Source organism: Schistocerca piceifrons, chromosome 2, assembly GCF_021461385.2.
Source record: "Schistocerca piceifrons isolate TAMUIC-IGC-003096 chromosome 2, iqSchPice1.1, whole genome shotgun sequence".
Classification (NCBI taxonomy): domain Eukaryota; kingdom Metazoa; phylum Arthropoda; class Insecta; order Orthoptera; family Acrididae; genus Schistocerca; species Schistocerca piceifrons.
In genome coordinates this window covers 697,724,370-697,748,727 of record NC_060139.1, presented here as the reverse complement: position 1 = coordinate 697,748,727, position 24,358 = coordinate 697,724,370, and the positions used below count along the sequence as shown (strand labels likewise).

Here is a 24,358-nt window from a genome sequence, read left to right as displayed (position 1 = left end):
CATTTTTCTAGCTTTGTGACGGACGCCCTGTACAATAAACACGATATGCTCTAAGAAAAAACAACCACGCACCACGAAGGAGAATGGGACGGAAATTGGTAGATGTGATTTACATGTAAGGTCAATCAAATTGTATGACAATGAAAAGGAGTCCTGCTGTGAAATGAAATACACCACTGGCCACTAAAATTGCTACACCAAGAAGAAATGCAGATGATAAACGGGTATTCATTCGACAAATATATTATACTACAACTGACATGTAATTACATTTTCAAGCAATTTGGGTGCATAGATCCCGAGAAACCAATACCCAGAACAACCATCTCTGGCCGTAATAACGGCCTTGATACGCCTGGGCATTGAGTCAAAAAGAGCTTGGATGGCGTGTAAGGTACAGCTGCCCATGCAGCTTCAACACGATACCACAGTTCATAAAGAGTAGTGACTGGCGTATTGTGACGAGCCAGTTGCTCGGCCACCATCGATCAGACGTTTTCAATTGGTGGGAGATCTGGAGAATGTGCTGGCCAGGGCAGCAGTCGAACATTTTCTGTATCCAGGAAGGCCCGTACAGGACCTGCAACATGCGGTCGTGCATTATCCTGTTGAAATGTATGGTTCTCAGGGATCTAATGAAGGGTAGAGCCACGGGTCCTAACACATCTGAAATGTAACGTCTACTGTTCAAAGTGCCGTCAAAGCGAACAAGAGGTGACCGAGACGTGTAACCAATGGCACCCCATACCATCACGCCGGGTGATACGCCAGTATGGCGATGACGAATACACGCTTCCAATGTGCGTTCACCGCGATGTCGCCGAACACGGAAGCGACCATCATGATGCTGTAAACAGAACCTGGATTCATCCGAAAAAATGACGTTTTGCCATTCGTGCATCCAAGATCGTCGTTGAGTACACCATCGCAGTCGCTCCTGTCTGTGATGCAGCGTGCAGCCACGGTCTCCGAGCTGATAGTCCATGCTGCTGCAAACGTCGTTGAACTCTTCGTGCAGATGGTTGTTGTCTTGCAAACATCCCCACCTGTTGGCTCAGAGATCGAGACGTGGCTGCACGATCCGTTACAGCCATGCGGATAAAATGTCTGTCATCTCGACTGCTAGTGATACAAGGCTGTTGGGATCCAGCACGGCGTTCCATATTACCCTCCTGAACCCACCGATTCCATATTCTGCTAACAGTCATTGGATCTCGACCAACGCGAGCAGCAACGTCGCGATACGATATACCGCAATCGCGATAGGGTACAATCCGACCTTTATCAAAGTCGGAAACGTGATGGTTCGCATTTCTCCTCCTTACACAAGGCATCGCAACAACGTTTAACCAGGCAACGTCGGTCAACTGCTGATTGTGTTTGTGAAATCGGTTAGAAACTTTCCTCATGTCAGCACGTTGCAGGTGTCGCCACCGGCGCCAACATTGTATGAGTGCTCTCAAAAGGTAATCATTTGCCTATCACTGCATCTTCTTCCTATAAGTTAAATTTCGCGTCTGTAGCAGTCATCTTCGTGGTGTAGCAATTTTAATGGCTAGTAGTGTAGTATACAGACCAGCACTCCTGGTTGTAGGGCTGTATGCCGGGCGACAATCAGGTGGTGTTTCAGCGCGGCCCAGGAAGTCTTTGGTCTGGAATCTAATAGACCGGGGTACAGTTGTCTTCATTGGTGAGTCCTGCATCGAACTGAGCCCCGATGACCAGCAAAGACGTGTCAGGAGACGCTCCAAACAACAGTGGGACACCAACCTGACTGTCTCCCGCCATACAGCCCAAGAACCAGGAGTGCAGGAGTGGTGGTCTGGGGTGGCATTTCGTCCCATAGCAGGACCCAGTTACTTGTTATCCACGACACCCTTACGGCACAGCGGCACCTCGACGTTATTCTGCGCCCCGTTGTCCTTCATGGCAAGCCGTCCCGGGCTTACATTTCAGCAACATAATGCCCGCCAGTACACGGCGAGAGTTTCTACTGCTTGTCTTCGTGCTTGCGAAACTCCGCCTTAGCAAGCAAGGTCTCCGGAACTCTCTCAAATCTAAAACATTTGGAACATTATTAGCTGGGTCTGCCAACCATCTCGGGATATTTTTCGATCTAACGCGCCAGTTGGACAGAATATGGCACGATGTCCCTCAGGAGGACATCTAACAGCTCTGTCAACCTATGTAAAGCCGAATAACTTCTTGAGTAAGGGCCAAAGATGGATCAACGCGATATTAACTTGCACAGTTTGCGAAGGTCTTTCTCCTGAATAAATCCAATTTTTCTGAAATTGCGAACACTCATTTGTCTGTACATGTGCATCACATCTGCCGATTTCCATACCATTCGGATAATGCTTTCGCAGTGCCTCGTTTCTTTGCCTTAGAATGTATATAGGCCGCCTTTCGATGTCTTTCTGACAAACGTCTAGTGGTTGTGATGATATCATGATGAACAATTTTTGTAGGAGATAAAATGTTCGCTGACCATTCCCGCCGGCACTAGGCTCGTTTTATTAAATTCGCCGGTCGTGGGACGACTAGACTTCACCACACTAGCACAGTCTACTAACCAGGTGTGTTGCATCTGCAGGTACTACCTGCTCAGTAAACTGATATATTTTCAGCAAGAAAACCTTAAGACTGAGAGTTTCTGAGCGAAGAAAGATAGTTTAGAAGGTCAGTGTAGCTTATTTCACGCAGAGGAGGTGAATGGATTATAGGCAACACGCACTGCATGCGAATGCCACAGAGTGCCTCTGCCCTACGCCCCTCAGGGGAATAATCAGTTAAAAAAAGGCCTAGCTTTGTTGGGAAGCTTCAGCACACATTATACCTCTAACAAACCTGTTCCTAACGACGTGACCTATCTACCCTAGATGCTTGTCGCACAATGTTTGTACACAAGAGGCGCTCCGACAGTAAGTTTTGACATTGCTCTTCACTGAGAAACTTTATTGTGAAAAATAAATACACTCTGTCATCATGAACTAAACACCTTGCACTATTTTTCCACATAGACGCTACTCACATTGAGACATTTGATGTACCATGAAATTTGTGTGAAGAAACCGCTATGGTAAAACTCGCTCCCCTCTTGCGACACAAGGAATTATTCGCTGTCTGCTTCAACTTACCGTTGGTTCAAAAATGGTTCAGATGGCTCTGAGCACTATGGGACTTAACATCTGAGGTCATCAGTCCCCTATAACTTAGAACTACTTAAACCTAACTAACCTAAGGACATCACACACATCCATGCCCGAGGCAGGATTCGAACCTGCGACCGTAGCGGTCGCGCGGTTCCAGACTGACGCGCCGAGAACCGCTCGGCCACACCGGCCGGCAAACTTACCGTTGGTTTGGAAGTGGTGTCCCGAGAGTGCAGCTTTTGGGGTATAGTGGCGTACCTGTGTTTCATCGGCTGTGATGATTCTGAAAAGGAATTCATATATCTCTCGTGCTTATCGCATCAAGTGATCGAGGCTGATCCTCATTTTTGCACTTTCGTGATCCCGAGTCAGGTCTTTCGTCACCCATCTTGCAGACACTTTTCGGTAGCCCAACATGAGCATGTGATCGGCTTGAGCACGGCCAGTACGCAGTATGGACGCCACGTCCGACACGTTTATGCACCTGTCCGCCAACACCGTGTCCTGTGTTCTAACAATTTTGTTTCCATTCGTGAATGAGGAGGGATGCCCACTTCGACCTACATCCACCCACACTCTGCCCTTCTTCTCTTGACATGCTACACCAAGGATCAATCATTTGATGAGACATGTCCTCTTCGCCGTGTATGGTCTATCGGCGTAATGGATGGTGGACGCACCAGTCCCACGTGCCCATTCATACCGGGTAAGAGCACGCTCTTCCATTGGCGACCGAGCTGTCAGTACACGTCCATCTGTCCATCTGCAAGGGTGATTTGTGCTCGGGCACGCTGGTCTGCTGCTACTCTTTCTTCTTCGGCACTCTGGGAATGCATCAGTCCTTCTCCAGACCTCCTTCTGGATCTCGTGGTGTCCGCTGTTGAGTATGTACACACACATGAACGGTAATTGTTCTATAACAATCGCTCGGGGTACGCCCGAAGCTACTTTTAAGGAACACAATTCAACTTGGGCGCTATTATCCACTTTCTCGGTCTCGTGGCTGAATTCTGCAACGGCGACGGTGCATTCTGGTGGCAGCTAACTGCTTCGCTGCCCGTTACGAACTTCTTAGCTCCTTACTGCTGCCGGCTGTATTGTTCTTCCGTAGTTCGATTTTGCCTCGCAGCCGGTTGGCGTGGAGGAAAGAGAGTGGTGGGGAAGGGTCATAGAATTCAGCCGCCAGTGACATTTTCAGCATCGTATCTATAGTAATAAATTACTGACATTAGGAAACATTAGTCTTAAATAGTATTGTCTTGAAAAATGAAGATCACATATCGAATGTGTCAGTGTTTTTTGTACGGTGCCACACGGAGGAAACGCGCAGTGCGAGGATAGAATTTTGAGGAGTCTCTCATGTAAGTGAAACTGTTCACCAAGAACAAGAATATGTTTCTGGCGATAGTCGTTTCGAAGGGGCAGTAATTTTAGAGTCACAGAAATGGAGTCTAGCGCAATTTAGTAGCTTTGCGTATTTTGCATATACAATGTAGACTTTCATGGTCAGCGTTTGTGTCCATGGTGATATACACTCAGGAGACAAAAGTCATTGGATACCTTCTAAAATCGTATCGGACCTCCTTTTGCCCGGAATAACGCAGCAGCTCGACGTGGTATGGACTCAACAAGTCGTTGGAAGTCCGCTGCAGACCTACTGAGCCATGCTGCCTCTACAGCCGCCCATAACTGCGAAAGTGTTGCCGGAGCAGGATTTTGTGCACGAACTGACCTCTCAATTGTGCCCCATATATGTTCGATGCGGTTCATGTTTTACGATGAGAATGGCCGAATCATTCTCTCGAACTGTCCAGAATATTCTTCAAACCAATCGTGAAAAATTTGTGCCCAGTGACATGGCGTACTGTCATCCATAAAAATTCCTTCGTTGTTTGGGAACGCTACGACCATGAATGGCTGCAAATGGTTTCCAAGTAGCTTAACATCCAGAGAATCCAGTCCACTCCATGCAATCACAGCCCATAACATTATACAGCAGCCACCAGCTTGCACAGTGCCTTCTTGATGGTTCAAATGGCTCTGAGCACTATGGGACTTAACTTCTGAGGTCATCAGTCCCCTACAACTTAGAACTACTTAAACCTAACTAACCTAAGGACATCACACACATCCATGCCCGAGGCAGGATTAGAACCTGCGACCGTAGCGGTCGCGTGGTTCCAGACTGTAGCGCCTAGAACCGCTCGGCCACCCCGGCCGGCACCTTCTTGATAAATTGGGCCCATGGATTCGAGGCGTCTGCACCACACTCGAACCCTACCATCAGCTCTTGTCATCAGAAATCACGACTCATTTGACAGGCCACGGGTATCCAGTTGTCTAGGGTCCAACTGATATGGTCATGAGCTCAAGAGAGGCGCTGCAAGTGATGTCATGCTACTAGCAAAGGCACTTGTGTAGGTCGACTGCTGTTATTGCCAATTAACGCCAAATTTCGCCATACTGTCCTAGCGGATACGTTCATCTACGCCTCACATTGAATTCTGCTATTATTTCAGGTAGTGTTGCTTGTCTGTTAGGACGGACAACTCTACACAAACATCGCTGCTCTCGATCGTTAAGTGAAAGACGTTGGCCACTGCGTTGTCCGCGGTGAGAGGTAAAGCCTGAAATTTGGTATTCTCGCACATTCTTGACACTGTGGATCTCGGAACATTGATTTCCCCAACGATTTCCGAAATGGGATATCCCACTCTTCTAGCTCCATCTACCATTCTGCTTTCAAAGTATGCTAATTCCCCTGTGGGGCCGTAATCAGGTCGGAAACCTTTTCACATGAATCATCTGAGTCCTAGTGACAGCTCCGCCAGTGCACAGCCGTTTTATACCTTGTGTCCGCGATACTACCGCCATATGTATATCTGTATATCGCTATCCTATGACCATTGTCAATTCAGTGTATGTTTTCTGATATTTAAACCGTCATCTTAATGAACACCTTTCTTACAACTGTTGCTTTTCTTGCTGTGGGAGAATTAATCACTTGCTTTTCTTCTTTGTTCGCTGCTATAAAAAAACGTAAGTAGTTCGAGACAGATTCGAAACGTATGTTTCGGCTCTCTGTACCAGACATATGGAAATTCTCTTTCAAGCAGTAAGCAGCAGAGTGAACGTTAATCGTTCTAGCTTCTGGTGATGTCATCCAACGCAGGGTACGAGACGAACATTACGTTCAAGAGTACGTACCGCCTATTCAGATTACTAGCGATGTGCGAGTGCGATTTGGAACTGTGTGCATCAGTCGTCTGCGTTTCTTTCAGTTGCTATAAACATTTTTTTTGCAGGCAACTGCTATTTGTGGAGGAATTGCGTGTCTGCTCCCGTGATCTAGTTACGAACCCCGACGGCGGTCGCAGTAAACTTTAACGGGTCGTTGCCAGGACACCAGTTACTGCCCTTTAGAGCTGAGCACGCACTTGACGTAAGAATAAATCAACCGCGGCCGCAGGTCAATAGGCGAAAACCTCAGGGGAGGTTCGAGAAGTCCTTGTAAACGTGATTCATTCGGTGACTACGCCTATTCTCTGTCACTTCGAAAAACATTCCCCTCATGCGACAATGATTTACACAAATAAACGCTCTCCGATGCGAAACAATTAAAAGGAGGTAAAATCTGTAGAGTCTCTCAGTTCAGTAGTTGAGAAACACAGATGTTTTAAAAACAATGGTTATATTGATTTATTTGTTCGTTGTCAAGTTCCACTATGCCTCAGGGTAGTATATTCTCCCTTTATCTGCAGTTGAATTAATTGAAAACAGTACGTAGGACTTTTCTCAGGTTTAACAACGTTTACACATTTTACAACCATCTAAGATTATGCAAAATCTATAATTCACCTTACCGTTCTTATTTATTAATGAATAATCTTCCAGGAATATTCTTTGTCTTTAACGATTGAATCTCTGCACCCGTAAATTAGGCTCTCATCCCCTGCTTTTTCTTCCAGTTGGTACCCAGTCCATTAAACATTTTGAAAACTTTTCTTCTTCTAGCCTTTTGTCCTGTCCATATCACTGATGTTTCTAATGGATGAATAATTGAATTCTGAGCATCCATTCTGTCCTTGAGAGCTTAGGTTCTCGTTTCTCGTTTACTAGGTGTCGTTGCCTACTATTTCCAGGACACCATCTTCGCCGCTAGTAATTTTGAATTTAGTTTTCATTTGATTATCAAAACTTCTGAACAATCAACTTTTTCAGATGCATTCTTGATCTAATTTCTTAGTCTTGTATCCAATTATCTATTAATTTCGGCCTTAGATATTTATACTCCAATATTATTGGTAAGTAGTATCTATAGCATCTGTCAATTTACTTCTACGAATGAGGGTTTTCTTGTGTTGAGAACAAATATTTGTTTCTTGCATCTGCGGCACTATTCACTGACTGCTAATAGTCAAATAATAATTTTTTTTTGCTTTTTTAAAATTATTTAATATTTCCTGAAACCTTGGAGACACGTTTGGAGAGAGCATTAGAGGATATCAAAGTTCGGCAATATTTCGTTTTGCAGAGACAAACAAGCTACAAAACTGGGACGTTGACCAAGTGTAAGTTACAGCTTCGGATTTAAATTGGAAAAGCTTCTTCGCTCTAAACAGCGACACCGGTCCCTATCAAACTTTGCTCATTGTCAACGAGCTTGTGTTTTTTACACTCTTCTTCTCATTTCGCCTCATGAAGACCTTATTATAACCAGCCTACCTACATCCCACATCCACAGATTGAAGCTGAATAGATATTAAGTTGTCCAGCCGGCGTGTGCTTATTACGACGTGCCTGGTGTGTGCAGGGATCCGCAGTCGCTTGTGGCGAGGACGGACAGAGGTCTAGCTGAGGAGGCGGCCAGCTAGCTGCCAGCTGCCAGCTGCTACGCACGGCGTCTCAGCTGCGCGCCTCTGCGACGCGACTGGAAGGCAATCAACCGGCTTCTGCTGTCAACACGGTGAGCAAGTGCATTATATTGCAAACGAAAAATATGTAGCTTTATGTCGACGCTAGCTTGAAGTGTGTTAAAAAATTATGGCACAAGTATTCCATTTGCTAGAGGAAAAAAATGAGACAAATACGGCATGTAATTTTAGGTTCAATACCACAATAAATTCCTTTAAAAAAATGGAATGGGTTCCTTAGAAATAACCACTTAAATCAAGTGATATTTCTTAAACGTCAGAGACACTCTCGCCTCGAAGTCTATCAACAGAAGTAAATTAAAATGTCTCACGTGAAACGATGAAATTTATTACGGATAACGAACGCAGCAAAGACTTTAAAGGAAACAGTGTGATGTTCGTGAAAGGACATTTTTTTCTTATTTGACTTTTATCAGGTGGAAAACGTTTTGCAAACGCGTAAGATTCTGAGTACATAGAGGGTGTTTTCCCTAAGAGTTGTCAGGCGCACTTTCTCTGGTGTTTCAGCAGATATTTGCAATTAAAGTTTTGCAGTGTCAGCGCAAAGAAATGCTGCTGATTGCGTCTTTCATGCGACACCCAATGTCGATGGTGTCGACGGAAAGCGTCGGGTTAGTTTCTCATTAGAAAAAAAAAGATTTTTAGAAGCGGATTTCGCATATCTGTTCCACAGAGCGGCCCCAAAATAGTGCGATATTCGTTTTGTATGTATGTATTAATGGCTACATTAAAACAAAGAATAATAATTACTTCAGAAGTGACTGAGCAGCTCTTCTGCATGGCACCAGAGAACTGTTCAGTCGCTGGTGGAGTACTGGTTATTCTTCGTGTTTTAATGTCGCCATTAATAATTACTGATAAAACGTATTTAAGACTAAACCAATTTGGGACGATGGAATATACAGACAAACAGCAATTAAAGAGAACGAAAGGTTTACCGACATTTATTCCGAAGTGAAAAAACGAAGGCTAAAATGCTACGGTTATACTAAAAGAATGGAGCTAAGCAGATTAAATAGAAGGATGGAGAATTCTTCGAGTCGCAGTACAAGTTAAGATGTAACAGTAAAATGGTTCGGTATGGTAAAAGAAGATGAGATGAAAACAGCAATAACACAACTTGTTACACCTAACAGAAAAAAAACTTAGGAAATAAATTCAAGACTGGAAAGAAACACTCATTAAAACTGGAAGAACTCCCTCTAATAAGCGGGAAACAACTCATTTTGATGGAACGAAAGTAACGCGGCCATAAAGGAAATCTCAAATCAAGCTCTGGAACTGTCATTTGACGTTCATTGAGTGGCCCATTAGAGCCGAAACATGATTAACAGTAACAACAAATCTGCTTTCTTTCCTCTCAGTGGCCGGCCGGGTTGACCGAGCGGTTGTAGGCGCTACAGTCTGGAAGCGCGCGACCGCTACGGTCGCAGGTTCGAATCCTGCCTCAGGCATGGATGTGTGTGATGTCCTTAGGTTAGTTAGGTTTAAGTAGTTCTAAGTTGTAGGGGACTGATGACCTCAGAAGTTAAGTCCCATAATGCTCAGAGCCATTTGAACCATTGTTTTTTTCTCTCAGTGAGATATAAATAAATGAGCTTAATTCCTGTTTTCTATTTGTTGTTATGCAGAAAGTAATTAACGTTTTCTTGTATTTTATGTTTGTATTCACGCCTACGACGCACGTTTGTAATGCCTTGCAGCGGCACTGGGTGATTTACGAACTTGATTTCCTATTCTCAATTTACTCCAGCATACACAGTTTACAATATCTCGAAATTATCAGTCTGAAACATCGTGTATACCGATATATGATATTCAAATAAATCAGGAGATTTAATAAATACATTGGTTTTTCAGGTATAACTGTTGATGACGTGGCTGCATAATTAGTTGCACTACAGCTTCGTTACTTCGCATGGCTGAGATAACGAAAACTGTCACCATGTGCTGAAGCAAAGTCTGTCAGGGAAGCGGGACAGGAGGCGGCCGGCTAGGTGTTTATGCACAAGAAACTATAAGGGGCGATGAGAAAGTTTCCTATGATAGGCCGGGAATCGGTGTACGAACCAAGAAAATATCGCCGTGAGCAACCTGAGTTGGCGCTGCCCCTTTGGTAAAACACCGTGTGCTGTCCGTAACTGCGTGATGCACATCCTCGTACGACAGGAATTGCCTACCCTTCAAGGTCATTTTTTCCATTTTATTTTGTTTTTTATTATTTTTTTTATGAGCGACCGAAGGTGTAACAATCACATGGGGAGAGATTAGGACCATAGGGCGAGTGCTCGAGCGTCTCCCACTTGAATTGGCGTATCTTCTACGTTACGACATTTGCGATACGACATGCGTTATCATTAAACCGCACGGAACTTGGCGCACCATTTCACAACAGTGGTTTTCAACAGACATGCTATCCCATACATATTCGTTATTCTCCGATGCCTGTCTAACGGTGTTTGTCCTTTGGATGCCAAGAAAAAAATAACAGCACTTTGGTTCTGTTACGACGCATTTCATAATAACGTCGCCATACTTAGCGTTTCCGCATTTACTATTCTCACATCAGAAAGAAACGAATGCCTACATGTCGGTGCTTATATACCCGCATCGGAGTCGCGCTACGTTGCCTGTTCGCTGTAGCAAAACCCTCAAACGAAAACTTTTTGAGCGCTTCTTATACGTAAGGAATTCTGACTCGCAAGAAGCGCGATCTGGGCCTCGAGGAAGGTGAAGTTACCACACCTCGAAGCCCCGACGGCGCATCCAGCGCTTCCGTCTTTCCACTGTTTCATCGGTTCTCGCTGGAGCTACAGTCTTGGCAAATTTTTTGAATGACGCTGCCACCATTTGACTGATATAACAATAGTGCGACGGATACCTGTTGTTTGCTTAGCAGTCTCATATAACGGCTGTGCTATATGGTTCAGAAATGAGAGTCTGCAATATATTTAGGCGTTTTAGAGATGTTCTTCTCTTTTAATAAAGACAGATCTGGCCTCCATGACCAGATATGCTTTTTCGACAAGGTCTTATATTTCATACCAGTCTGAAGTTTCTTCTCATGTACCTAAGTTTTTGTACCTGAAAAGGGCCTAAGGCCGAAATCTGGATTGTACGACAATAAAATAAAAATTATTACAGTGAAATGGCGGCAGCGTCATTAAAAAATGATTGCCATACGATCAAGCTTGCACAGCGGTTCTGTTATGCAAAACGTGGTAGAAAACAATATGCTTTCAAAACAGTGACGGGTCAGACCTGCATGAATACTGTCCATTTAGCCATGCAGTGTATTCTGCGCCGGTCTGTACTCTGAAACGAGTCGTCTAGTTGCCGCTGCTGACAATGTCTTTTCTGAGCTGCGGGTGTCCCAGCTGTGCTCAAGTCCGAATTCCACTGGTAGCTGAAGCGGTGCCTTCCAGCTGGAAGGTGTAATCTCCGCCTCCTTCCATCTATTGTCCACATTAAACAATTCCGAGTCCAAGTAATTAGTAAGCAGTTTAATGTAGATTTGAGAGGTGCAAAGATTACAATAAACTTTCAAGTTTACTTAGCTTGTCATGGTGAGATGGCTCCAGCTCTTCTTGTCTAGGAGTCTGATTCTTGAAGCTAAAAATCTGACATCAGGTCATAGCGGTTGGTTTGAACTAAATAAATTGACAGATTGTTGTTGCAGAATTTCTTATGTAAATATCTTTTCCACTGATTTCCTCATATTTTAGTATATCATACAGTAATTTGGTTTTCGCTCTAACAAAGACTCTCTCACTCTGCGGAAATAACGATATTCCAAAGGGTTTACAATTTTTCTTAACAAACGAATTCCTACTAGTTTTCGTTACATTATTAATTTCTATTTTTATTTCAGAAATGAATCCAGAGATAAACATAGTAAACAGTACAGCACTGTGTAATTAATAATAGAAATTTTAAGTGCGCAAATACTTCGTGATTTCAAATCTTTCTGAAAAAAATAATTTTAACTGTACATTCAGAACTAGTACCTATCGATCATGTTCTGGCGTAACCACAAGCGCCGGAACGCAAGACCAGAGAAGGCAGTGAGGAAACGTCGGCCAATGATGCGCGGAATTGGACCGCGCCACGCCAGGAGCGCCCCCTGCAAGAAGTGAATAGAAGCACCAATCCTGCCAGCCTCGGCCGCTCAGATCGGCTCAGCATACGAACATCAGTGGAACGTAGTTGCGGAGATTGCTGCAAGAACAGCTAGTTGTGATCTCTATCAGTTACTTGTCTGAACTTTGTCTATAGCGAAAACTATTACTGTTTGCATGTCACTTTCGACACCGATGTAACTCGAAAGTTAACTATTGTCATGCTGCTTTATGGAAATAAAACTACTAATGTTATTTGTTTGAATTGTTATATAGCATTCCGGGAACAGTGCATCCTTCAGGTACCCTAAAAGCGACGAGTGGGCAAGATCCAACTGATTATAACACTGACACTAAAATATTTTATAAAGTAATTACTTTTCACAAATTTTAGCTTGAAATACTGTGTATAAAATTATATGAAAATTTTCAGAAAAACGACTGAGATAATACTGACCTGTCCAAAATTCGAAAAATAGTACTGGTATCGACAACTAATGTTGAGGCAAGGTAATGATAGAGGAGGATGTCTCGTTACAAAGGCCACCTGCCGACTGACTTCAGGCCCACTACTTGGGGTCTACGGTTCACACCTGAGCCCGACTATCTGTCCTGTATGGGCATGCTCTGTTGTTCGGTTCGGCTCTGAGCACTATGGGACTTAACTTCTAAGGTCATCAGTCCCCTAGAACTTAGAACTACTTAAACCTAAGTAACTTAAGGACATCACACACATCCATGCCCGAGGCAGGATTCGAACCTGCGACCGTAGCGGTCGCGCGGTTCCAGACTGTAGCGCCTAGAACCGCTCGGCCACCCAGGCCGGCCCGCTCTGTTGTTGCCTATTCGCCTAATGTGGGCACACACCACCTCTGCTGGCCGCTACCACTGCCACCCGTGCTGGAATCGACGCATTCTCTTGCATCCTGTATTCAGCAGTGCGCCAGCGCCAACCCATGCGGTTGCCTTCCTCAGAGGCCGTGACAGGTGCGTGCCGCTGGGCTGGGGCATCTCTGCACCGCCCGAGCGCTGACAGTGGGACACCTGCCCTGATACGACTCTCACCAGTGCTGGCGTCTGACCCTGGCTGCAAGATGCGACAGCAAAACTGCTTTAATAAAGGACTAAATGATTTTCACTTTAACTTGATATGCCAGTGGCCCCACATTTGGTTTCTTCTAGGCAAGACGCTATAACAGAATGAGAGGTGGCGAGAGGAATGACATCCTGACAACTAGAGGAACGGCTCTTCCACCCACCGAAGAGGTCAAAACATTGCGCACCTTTACAAATTGTTGCATGTGGTCACTAAAATGTAGGAAGTGCAGTTCATTGGTATAATCCTACTGCTTCAAACTTTTAACAAAAAGTTGTGACATTTTCTTCTTGTCGTTTCACCGGAAGATTTCCCATTTGAAAACTGTTCAGAAATCAGGGCTGACACTCACGTATCATTATGACCTGACGATTTTTTTCATACGGTGAGCCACAGACGTATATTTGTAAAAGGGCAGTTTGAGCTTTCTCGCCTCGGTTGCTTTTCACAAGCATTCAGTTTATTATAACTTGCACGATTAGCCAATTTCGACCTTGAAGGTCATTTTCAAGCGCCGTACGTGTCGACGTGATTATCCTGTTAATAAATTGCGATATAGCGGATCTGAGAGCGAGCGCATTTCGTGCAAGCGTCAGAATTAAATCCAAAAAGCTTATTGTGTACAGTACTAGTCACTTTTCCTGTAATACAATGTTACGGGTTTCGTTGTCGAACCGGTTGCTAATCTCCATCAGTTAGCAAATTTGGCAGTTTAAAGTCATGAAACATCAAAAGAATAAGAACGACACAAATGACGTGGACTTTCCGAAAACTTGTAATCCGAAGACTTTTCGGAGACGTTTACAGACGAACTCAGCAACTGTGCAGCTTTGTCCCGTTACAAAGACAGAAGATAAATAAAATGATAACTGAGTTTCCTACCAAATTTTTGGGCTGCTTATGCATTTACGGGTTGAATGATTGGAGGCACAGACCAGTAAATCAATTAATTAAAGAGTTGATGCATTTAATCTGCCTATTTACACATTGAAGTAATTTTTCCAGTCAACTGAAACTTTCCTAAGTAGAGGACTATCGAATGGTGGAAGTAGAGCAATGTTCATGATCACCAACTGTATAATTAATAAAATACACAAGAGGGCTTAAATATACGGAAGTTACCGGGGCCTTAATTTCATATTCAAGCCAAGGCAACAACAGCGCATAGGGAGGCTGATCCCTCTCACGTTCAGAAAACTGTGGCCACCCAGGACCACCAACCCGAACGATGGGAGGGAAGAACTGTCCTCTGCAGAAAGATATAGCAACCATCCGCATTTCTGCTCCCTGTCGAATTCGCTACACTAACCTCTTTCAATCGGATGAAGCACTTTTCTGTGCGACGTCTGAGGAAACAAAACTACGTATAGGTGCTCTGTTAATCTCAGTTGGATGCAGTTCTTGCTAGACATCACGTCTTGACTAGCTGAAGGCGGTAGTTGTCGATTTTTTGCGATACTTGGGTTGGTTTGGAAAGCAACCATGTACTCTTACGTTTAAATTTTGTCAATATACTGGCGGGACAATGCTTGTGGTAAATCCGACCGTGATTAAGATGCAAATATGCGGTTTTTATCGCAAGAAATCAGCATTGTAATTACATCAATGTTAGGACGATACGCTTTGATGTTCTGTCCCTGCCTGCGTGCTTTCATTAGTGAATACACATGGATCATGATCTTCGTTCGTGATTCTAAATTCTGAAGATTCATCTCTGCGTTCCTGATCAATACTCTCTCTTTTGAGACTGGACAAGTTTTCATTATTTTTATTTGTTTTTGCGTCTTTTCATGTACATTTGGCTTTACGCACAGCAACCCTGCAGAATGCCGTATAGCCTAAATTTGTGATCTGCCATATTTTCTCTTTTTGTAACGAGATTGCTTCGCATATCATTGCTTTATCAAGACTGTAACTGATTTAATTACAGTCGTCTGTCTGTTACTTGCCTGTAGGGACATCCTCCTCCAGCATTTCTTTTCCTCAACAGTAGTTGTCGATACTAGTAGTATTTTTCAAATTCTGGACAGATTAGCATTATCTCAGTTGTTATTCTGAAAACTTTCATATAATTTTATACACTGTATGGTATATTTCAAGCTAAAATTTATGAGAAGGAATTAATTTATAAACTACTTTAGTCACGATGTTATAATCGGTAAGTACTGTTTCTCAAAGTACAGTTAAAATAATTTTTCTAGAAACATTTGAAACTACGAATTATTGAACACTTAAAATTTCTGTCATTAATTACGCAATCCTGTACTGTTTATTATATTTATTTGTGGATTAATTTATGAAATAATAATCTAAAATAATAACGTAACTAAAGCTAATAGAAATTCATTTGTTAAGGAAAGTTATAAACCATTTGGAATATTGTTATTTTATGCGGAGAAACATTTGAAATTACGATTTATTGAACACTTAAAATTTCTGTCATTAATTATGCAATCCTGTACTGTTTATTATATTTATTTGTGGATTAATTTATGAAATAATAATCGAAATTAATAACGTAACTAAAGCTAATAGAAATTCATTTGTTAAGGAAAGTTATAAACCCTTTGGAATATTGTTATATTCTGCGGAGTGTGGGAGTCGTAAGCATGTGGTCGGACGTATTTTTGTGCGAACAATATAATTTCGACTTTGTTAATGTGAAAATCAAAATACTGTATGATATACTGAAATATGAGGAAATACATTTACGTAAAAAATTCTGCAGCAACAATCTTCCAATTTATTTAGTTCAAACCAACCATGAGGACCTGATGTGACTTTTTTCAGTTTCAAGAATCAAACCCCTAGACAAGAAGAACTGGAGCTATCTCGACATGACAAAATAAGTAAACTAGAAAGTTTATTGCAATCTTCGCTCTTCTCAAATCTTCAGAAAAGACATTGTGTGATGTGGACTATAGACGGAAGTAGCATGGAGGGGAGTGAGATTACACCCTGTTCCGTTAATTAGAGCAGTTATTTCAACAATCGAATTGCCTGCTGTAAGAGAAGATGTTCAATGTCTCCACAGTCCAGAGATCAGAAGATTCGCAGGTGAGATCATCTGAAGACAGAGGAAATGGTGAGAGGTGTAACTCCTCGCTTCTCTCAATACACCAACACATATCGTTTTCAAAGTAAATCAATAACTTCTTTGCATTTTCGAAATAAGGTCTCCGAGGGCATCCGAACCCTAAGCGTGGATATCAAATAATTCATTTTAGAGAGGCAGAATTGGAACACATATTATCACTGGTATTTTACAGTGGCATATCATACATCCATTAGCAAATTAGTTATTACACTTTCGAAGATTGCAATATATTATCAAAGCCGAATTTACGTATATGTAACAAATTTGCGAGTTTTGCGTTGTGAAGGTATTACGCATTGTATAACGCAATATGAAGAACGTACAAACGATCACATAACTTGTTTACTAAATTAATCAGAACGACTGTCGACTGTTGATACAGTGAGGGAGTAATAGATTAACCGTTCAAACAGCAGTAATCGCAGTGACTGGCGTGTTAGTAATTACCCACGTTCAAATAATACTTCATTCAGACGAGCCGGTCCATCGCCGCGTATTGACTCGCCGGAGAGGGTAGAGAGGGCAGAGTAAACTGGCAACAGTACCATAATTTGGAAACATGACATGCATTTTCATCTCTGCTTGCACATTTGACGATTTTAAACAATCATGATTGAATATTCACTTTTTAGTAGTTTCTAGCAATAACACAGTTAAGAAATGACTGAGTTAAATGCAAAACGGTAAGAGGTGTGCTTTTTTAGAATTTCATTTTCAATACTAGATGAGATTTCTTAATGTTGCTCCATTGACATGTAAATATTGATAAACGATATTTGGTTCAGGAAACAGAGAGGCACAACTATATTTTTTTCGGAGATAACACTAAACCTCTTCTAGTTTCGATGTATACAGATCTAAAATATATTTGTCTACGCCGACTAAAAAATTTGAGGTAAATCGAGCGATCCTCATTTCCGCTGTCGCAGCTATTACGATAAGAGGGAGGAAGAGAAACTCATTCGTCTTGTGATTCGATCTAGTTTAACATCATGAAAGCCGATGGTACAGAATTGTTTTTCTGTTCAGAGATTAGATATTTTGTACGCAAGCTTTTAGACTTAGGATGAAAGTCAGAAATAAATCGTAGCATTACAGTGTTTTTCAAATGTTCAAATGTGTGTGAATTCCTGACTACTGAGGTCATCGGTCCCTAGACTTACACACAGCTTAAAGTAACTTATGATGAGAACAACACACTCACCCAAGCGCGAGGGAGGACTCGAACCTCCGGCGGGAGGGAGTGTTCTTCCGTTTTCCCACTGTAAACTCCGTAGATTGTGTTTCATGAAGCAGTTCTCTTAGAATTTCATTTTCAGTACTAGGTGAGACTTCTTAATGATACTCCACCGATACGCAATTATTGAAAAACGATATTTGGTTCGCTGAACAGTTCCGTTTCACTAATCACAAGTGGTTATCACATACGACACAACTGTTTTGTTCTGGTACTACATGTTAGTGGAGTGAATACTCGCAGAAGTCACTATGCCATAGCCTATCTGCATAGCTTATAAGTATTGGTTAAAAGCAGTCTTGATTGCAATTTTAGTTTTTTATTTTTCAACGACGCGTTTGGCCTTATTTAGGCATCTTCAGGTTATCTTTTCTAAATGGACGCGAAAGACACCATGATCTGCATAACGCGTTCCCGTTCACAGGAGCTCCTGTGAAATAAAGCGAAATGCGTCGTTGAAAAATAAAAAGACTAAAATTTCAATCAATACTGTTTTTAACCAATACTGTTAAGCATTGGTTTGCTGTATGCCACATATGGATTTGGAAAATTTCTATACTTTATAAGTGTAAGAAAGAAAAAATTATTTGTACGTTGTGAAGTAAATCACTTATAAAATAAATAAAAAGGAAGACGGTTTATACGCGGTCCAGTCACATTGATGTGACCACCTGTCGAAAGCCTGAATAACCACCTTTTGCGGCGCGAACTTGCAGAAAGAGAGATAGTGAGCTTCTGGAAGGTACCGACTGGGTTGTGGAGCCATGCCGACTCCAGCGCAGTGGCCAGCTACGCTGTGTGGTGCAGAAGCAGCTCGGTAGTGGTGGTCCCACACATTCTCGATTAGGTTTAAATCCTGTGACTTTGGTGGCCGTGGGAGTACGGCAAACTCATCCGCGTGCTCTTCGAACCACGCACGTAAACTGCGAGCTGTGTCGGACGTTGCTTGTCCTGCCTAGTACCGAGGAAAAAACAAACTGCATGTAGGAGTGGACATGGCCCCAACGATAGATAGATGCATACTCATGTTGATCCGTTCTACCTTACAGATTAACAAGATCTCCCAGGGAATAACATGAAAATGTTTCCCAGACCATAATGCTTTCTCCTCTGCCCCGGACACTTACAACGATTCTTGTGGGGGTCATACACGTCAACTGCCATCTTTCCGACGGGACATAAAAAGTGATTCATCTGAAAATACCACCAGTCGACACTGAGAGGACCTCTAGTTGCGGTACTGGCGTGCAAATTCCAGCCTTCGTCGCCGATAAATAACAGTCAGTAGGGGTGGATGAACAATTTGCCTGTTGCTGAGATCAATAGGCAGCAATGTTCGCTGAATGTTCGTAGAAGAGGTACAGTTGGAAGCCCGTTAGTAATCTGTGTGGTCAGCTGCTCAATAGTTACACGTCTATTCGCCTGCACACGTCTCGGCAGCGGTCGTTCACCCCTGTCATGTATGGCTCGTGGTGCGTCACAGTTGTCTCGGCGCCGCTTTTGGATAGCGCCGTTTTGCTATGCACTATATACACTACTGGCCACTAAAATTGCTACACCAAGAGGAAATGCAGATGATAAACGGGTATTCATTGTCAAATACATTATACTAGAACTGACATGTGATTACATTTTCAAGCAATTTGGGTGCATAGATCCTCAGAAATCAGTACCCGAACAACCACCTCTGGCCGTAATAACGGCCGTGATACGCCTGAGCATTTAGTCAGACAGTGCTCGGATGGCGTGAACAGGTCCAGCTGCCCATGCAGCTTCAACACGATACCACAGTTCATCAAGAGTAGTGACTGGCGTATTGTGACGAGCCAGTTGCTAGGCCATCATTTACCAGACGTTTTCAGTTGTGAGAGATCTGGAGAATGTGCTGGCCAGGGCAGCAGTCGAACATTTTCTGTATCCAGAAGGGCCCGTACAGCACCTGCAACATGCGGTCGTGCAATATCCTGCTGAAATGTAGCGTTTCGCAGGAATCGAATGAAGGGTAGAGCCACGGGCCGTACCACATCTGAAATGTAACATCCACTGTTCAAAGTGCCGTCAATGCGAACAAGAGGTGATCGCGACGTGTAACCAATGGCACCCCATACCATCACGCCGGGTGATACGCCAGTATGGCGATGACGAATGCACGCTTCCAATGTGTGTTCACCGCGATGTCGCCAAACACGGATGCGACCATCGTGATGCTGTAAACAGAACCTGGATTCATCCGAAAAATGACGTTTTGCCATTCGTGCACCCAGGTTCGTCGTTGAGTACACCATCGCAGTCGCTCCTGTCTGTGATGCAGCGTCAGGGGTAACCGCAGCCATGGTCTCCGAGCTGATAGTCCGTGATGCTGCAAACGTCGTCGAACTCTTCGTGCAGATGGTTGTTGTCTTGCAAACGTCCCCATCTGTTGATTCAGGGATGGAGACGTGGCTGCACGATCCGTTATAGCCATGCAGTTGAGCGCGCGATGCCGATGAGTGAGGACAACGGAACGCGCGCGTGCGAGCCAGTCGGCTCGGTCGCGCCGGGGCCGGCCGCTGGTCGGTCGGTGGGGCCTGCCCCGGCGGCCGCTCCCCACAGGACGGACACAACGGCGACGACCCCTGCAACGACAACGGATTCTGACAGGCAACATAATGAGGACAGGACCACGACGAGCGCTGTGCGAATGCAGACCGGAGGACAACATACGTCAAACCCCTACGACGAGAGGCATCAGCTAACGCAGAACGATCGGCAACAACGGGAACTAAGACGTGAAATACAACACATGATTCTGCAAAGTCAGGAAGTATACGACAACCGCACTAGTACAGTTCCTACTTCACAGCCTGAGGAACAAGTAGACGACGTGGAACAATTTTCTCCACCAGAAGACGACGACGAAATGGAGGGAGTCTCCTCTGAAGAAGTTTGGACCATGCAGCCCACCGCGGAGAGGGCGATGTGACACTAGTTCGCCAAAGAAAACGACTCAACGCTTCTCCTAAGCAGAACAACTCTCGAAGCGACAACGTCCAGAAGAACTGAAAACTTCCAACCGTTATGCGGCTATTGCGACGGAAGATACTACGGATGCTTCAGAACGTATGGACCAGACGAGTGACGTCAATCTCGAAGCAGATAAAGAGGGGACAGATGGCTCTGGCCGGAACTTACTACGCAAGGTCCCGCCCGTTACTATTTTCCATGCCAAGATCTACATGAAACTCAACAAGGCGCTGAAAGCGAAAATTGACGGCAGTCGTAAGGCCATCTACCAACGAGACAGGATCAAATATCACTTTGACTCCTATGAAAATCAACGGCGGGCCATCAATTTCTTTGTGTCGAATGACATCCACTTTTTTACACATCAGGCTGCAGAGGACAAGGACCTCAAAGTGGTTGTCAAACGTCTACCTGCCGAAGTTACGGAGGAAGAACTGAAAGACGCACTGATAGAGAAGGGTTTCCCTGTCATCAACGTCCACCAGTTTAAAAGTCGAGACGACAACACGAAGGAATTACGACCTCAAGATGCTTACTGTGTCACGTTGCCAGCCCAAAAGGAAAACTACAAGATTTACGACATCAAATACCTTCTATATACTAAAGTCGTTATTGAAACCTACAACAGACAAGAAGGACCTGTTCAGTGTCGCCACTGCCAGCGATTCGAACATACGGCTAATTATTGCAGCTTGCCTGCTCAAAAATGGTTCAAATGGCTCTGAGCACTATGGGACTCAACTGCTGTGGTCATAAGTCCCCTAGAACTTAGAACTACTTAAACCTAACTAACCTAAGGACATCACACACATCCATGCCCGAGGCAGGATTCGAATCTGCGACCGTAGCGGTCGTGCGGTTCCAGACTGTAGCGCCTTTAACCGCTCGGCCACTCCGGCCGGCCTTGCCTGCTCGCTGCGTTCGATGTGGAGGGCAACATCGATCTTCAGCATGTAATCATCCCCGAGGGGCTCCGCCGAAATGTGCTAACTGTGAAAAGGACCATCCTGCCACATGGCGTGGCTGCCAGAAGTACCAGGAACTTCTCAGGAAATACAGACAACGGTCTTCCCCGCAGCCCTCTCAACGGAGGACTCGTGTAATACGGAACTCCAATCTGACGACACACCCTCCGCCCCACCGTCAGCAAACGCCACAAGAACAGCCGGTGGCGACACGGCAGCCAGTAACACAGCCTCCTCCTGAAGCACTTCCACCTCGACAACACCGCCAGCATTATTCATACGCCCACGCAGCATCACCACGCCGATCGGAACCGGAAACCTACGTCTCACCAGCTCATTTGATGGAATCTATAGCTCCAGCGTTCTCACCGCCGTGCAGCAACAACTAGTGGGGATACTTTCTTTAATCGAAAGTGTATTGAAGGCCTTTGTAACACCATAAGATGGATCGCCCAGGGACCACGAGAAACCTGAAAATCTGTATATGGAACGCCAATGGAATAAAACACAAGAAAACAGAATTCACTGAATTTTTACAACGTCACAAAATCGACATCGCACTTGTATCGGAGACGCACCTTCGTCCAACAACTGAGCTCAGATTTCGTAACATGTACGTCTATAGAACGGACAGACAAGGCCAGCGAGGTGGAGGGACCGCAGTTCTGCTTAAAAGGGAACTGCGGCTCCATCATGAAACACTACCACACCTCCAACATCTGGAGGCAACAGCAGTAACGGTTCGATCGGCGGCAGGCAACATCACTTTCATTGCGGCGTACAACAGCCCCGGTAAAAACCTGGTGCCAGACGACCTACGGAGTATCTTCACCAATTTTGACAAAATCTTCCTAGGAGGTGACCTTAACAGCAAGCACGTCGCGTGGAATTCCCGGCGTACGAACCCTCGTGGACGATCTTTGATTTCCATGGAAGAAGAACTGGGCATCACAGTCCATGGCCCACGAGAGCCCACACGGATTCCTTACGTCGATCGGCAAGAAGCAGACGTTCTAGATATTGCTATCATCAAAAATATTGAGACGAACCTCCAGCTCCGCACCGTCGACGATCTTTCGTCTGATCATCGACCTGTTATCAGCATAGTAGAACACGCAACGGCCAACCTTCCGCCCCCAACCTCACAAACTCTGAACTGGGGTCAATTTCGGACATATCTTGACAACAATGTCTGCCCGACGCAGGACGTTTCAACACCGGAAGCCATCGACATCGCGGTACAAACTTTGACGCAGAAGATAAAGGTAGCCAAACGGAGGGCAACTACTCACACGGTCTACCCTGTAGTAGCTTTCGACGAGTTCCCGCCTCTACTCCAAGAACTGAAGACACAGAGAAACAGGAGAAGGCGACGTTGGCTCCGCTATAGAAACCCGATCGATCGACAAGAAACACACGTCTTAACACGAGAACTGCACAGGAGAGTGGCCGAGTGGCGACAGCAAGTCTGGGAAGATAAGATGGATGAATTCTTACTTCGAACCAAGAACGAATGGCAGGTAGTCAAGAACATACGACACCAGCAGCCACCTAAACGAGCCATCAGAGGACCAGATGGCCTCCTCTATGACGAACTCGCCCAGGCGGAGCTGTATGCTACGACTTACCAGGAACAGATGTCTACACCAGCGATCCCCGTGAACGACGTCCGCCTGCAAGAACAGGAAGCCGTCGTTACAGCAGAATGGACTGCTTTTCGTACTGCTCCTGTGCAGAGCCGCCCACAACTCACCACACCAGCAGTGATCCGTAAAATTATCCGGAAGACTCGGAATAATGCGTCGGGCAACGACTCCATAAGCAACACCGATTTGAAACAGTTGCCCAGGAAGCCAACTGTGCCCCTTACCCGAATTCTCAACAGCTGTCTTCTGCAGGGATATTTTCCTACGGCATGGAAGACGGCTCGAGTTGTTCCAATGCCCAAGCCAGGTAAAGACCCAGCAGAACCCAACAGTTACCGGCCAATTAACCTCTTGCCGACCCTTGGCAAGGTGCTCGAGAGAGTGCTGTTGAAGAGGCTCCATGACACGCTTACAGCGCATGATGTTATACGACCCGAACAATTCGGTTTCAAGGACAAGTTATCTGCCGAACTTCAACTTCTACGGATCACCGAACGGATACAAGAAGGATACAACAAGCAGCACTTCACGATTGGTGTCTTCATTGGCATCGAAAAAGCTTACGATAAGGTGTGGCGGTCCAACCTTATCGTCAAACTGCATCGCACTACCCCTATTGCGGATTGTTACATTAGACTCATAGACAGCTTTCAGCAGGACAGGAAACTGTTTGTCCGAGTCGACGATAAACACTCCGAAATGAAACTGATCTCCGCAGGAATTCCGCAGGGCTCTGTCATTTCGCCTCTGCTTTTCAACTTATATATAAATGACATCCCAACAGTCCCCCTTGTTACGGCGAGTTTTTATGCGGACGATACGGCCTTTCTGACAACTGGACGACACTTGGACCAGATAATCGCTAGGACGCAACGGCAACTTGCTGTAATGGAACGCTGGGCGCTGCAAAATAAGATAACGATCAACCCGACGAAGACGGCAGCCGTTCTGTTCACACTGAGGAAACCAGTTCTGAACGACAGACTCCAAGTAGCTAATCAATTTATCCCATGGTCGCCGGGAGTGAAGTATCTCGGTGTCTACCTTGACAAAAAATTACTCTTTACGCAGCATATTGCCGACAAGAAGACGGCAGCCCAGAAGATG

General features: G+C 44.6%; 1 protein-coding gene across 2 annotated transcripts in view; it reads left to right on the top strand.

Annotated features, from left to right (window-relative positions):
* Nucleotides 1–24,358, top strand: part of LOC124775488 (cysteine-rich secretory protein 2-like) — a 251,618-nt gene that overhangs the window by 104,516 nt on the left and 122,744 nt on the right. For both annotated transcript variants that reach the window (XM_047250321.1, XM_047250322.1), the window contains exon 2: nt 7,969–8,121. The gene's annotated coding sequence lies outside the window, so the exon portion shown is untranslated. The remainder of the gene's footprint in view (nt 1–7,968; nt 8,122–24,358) is intronic.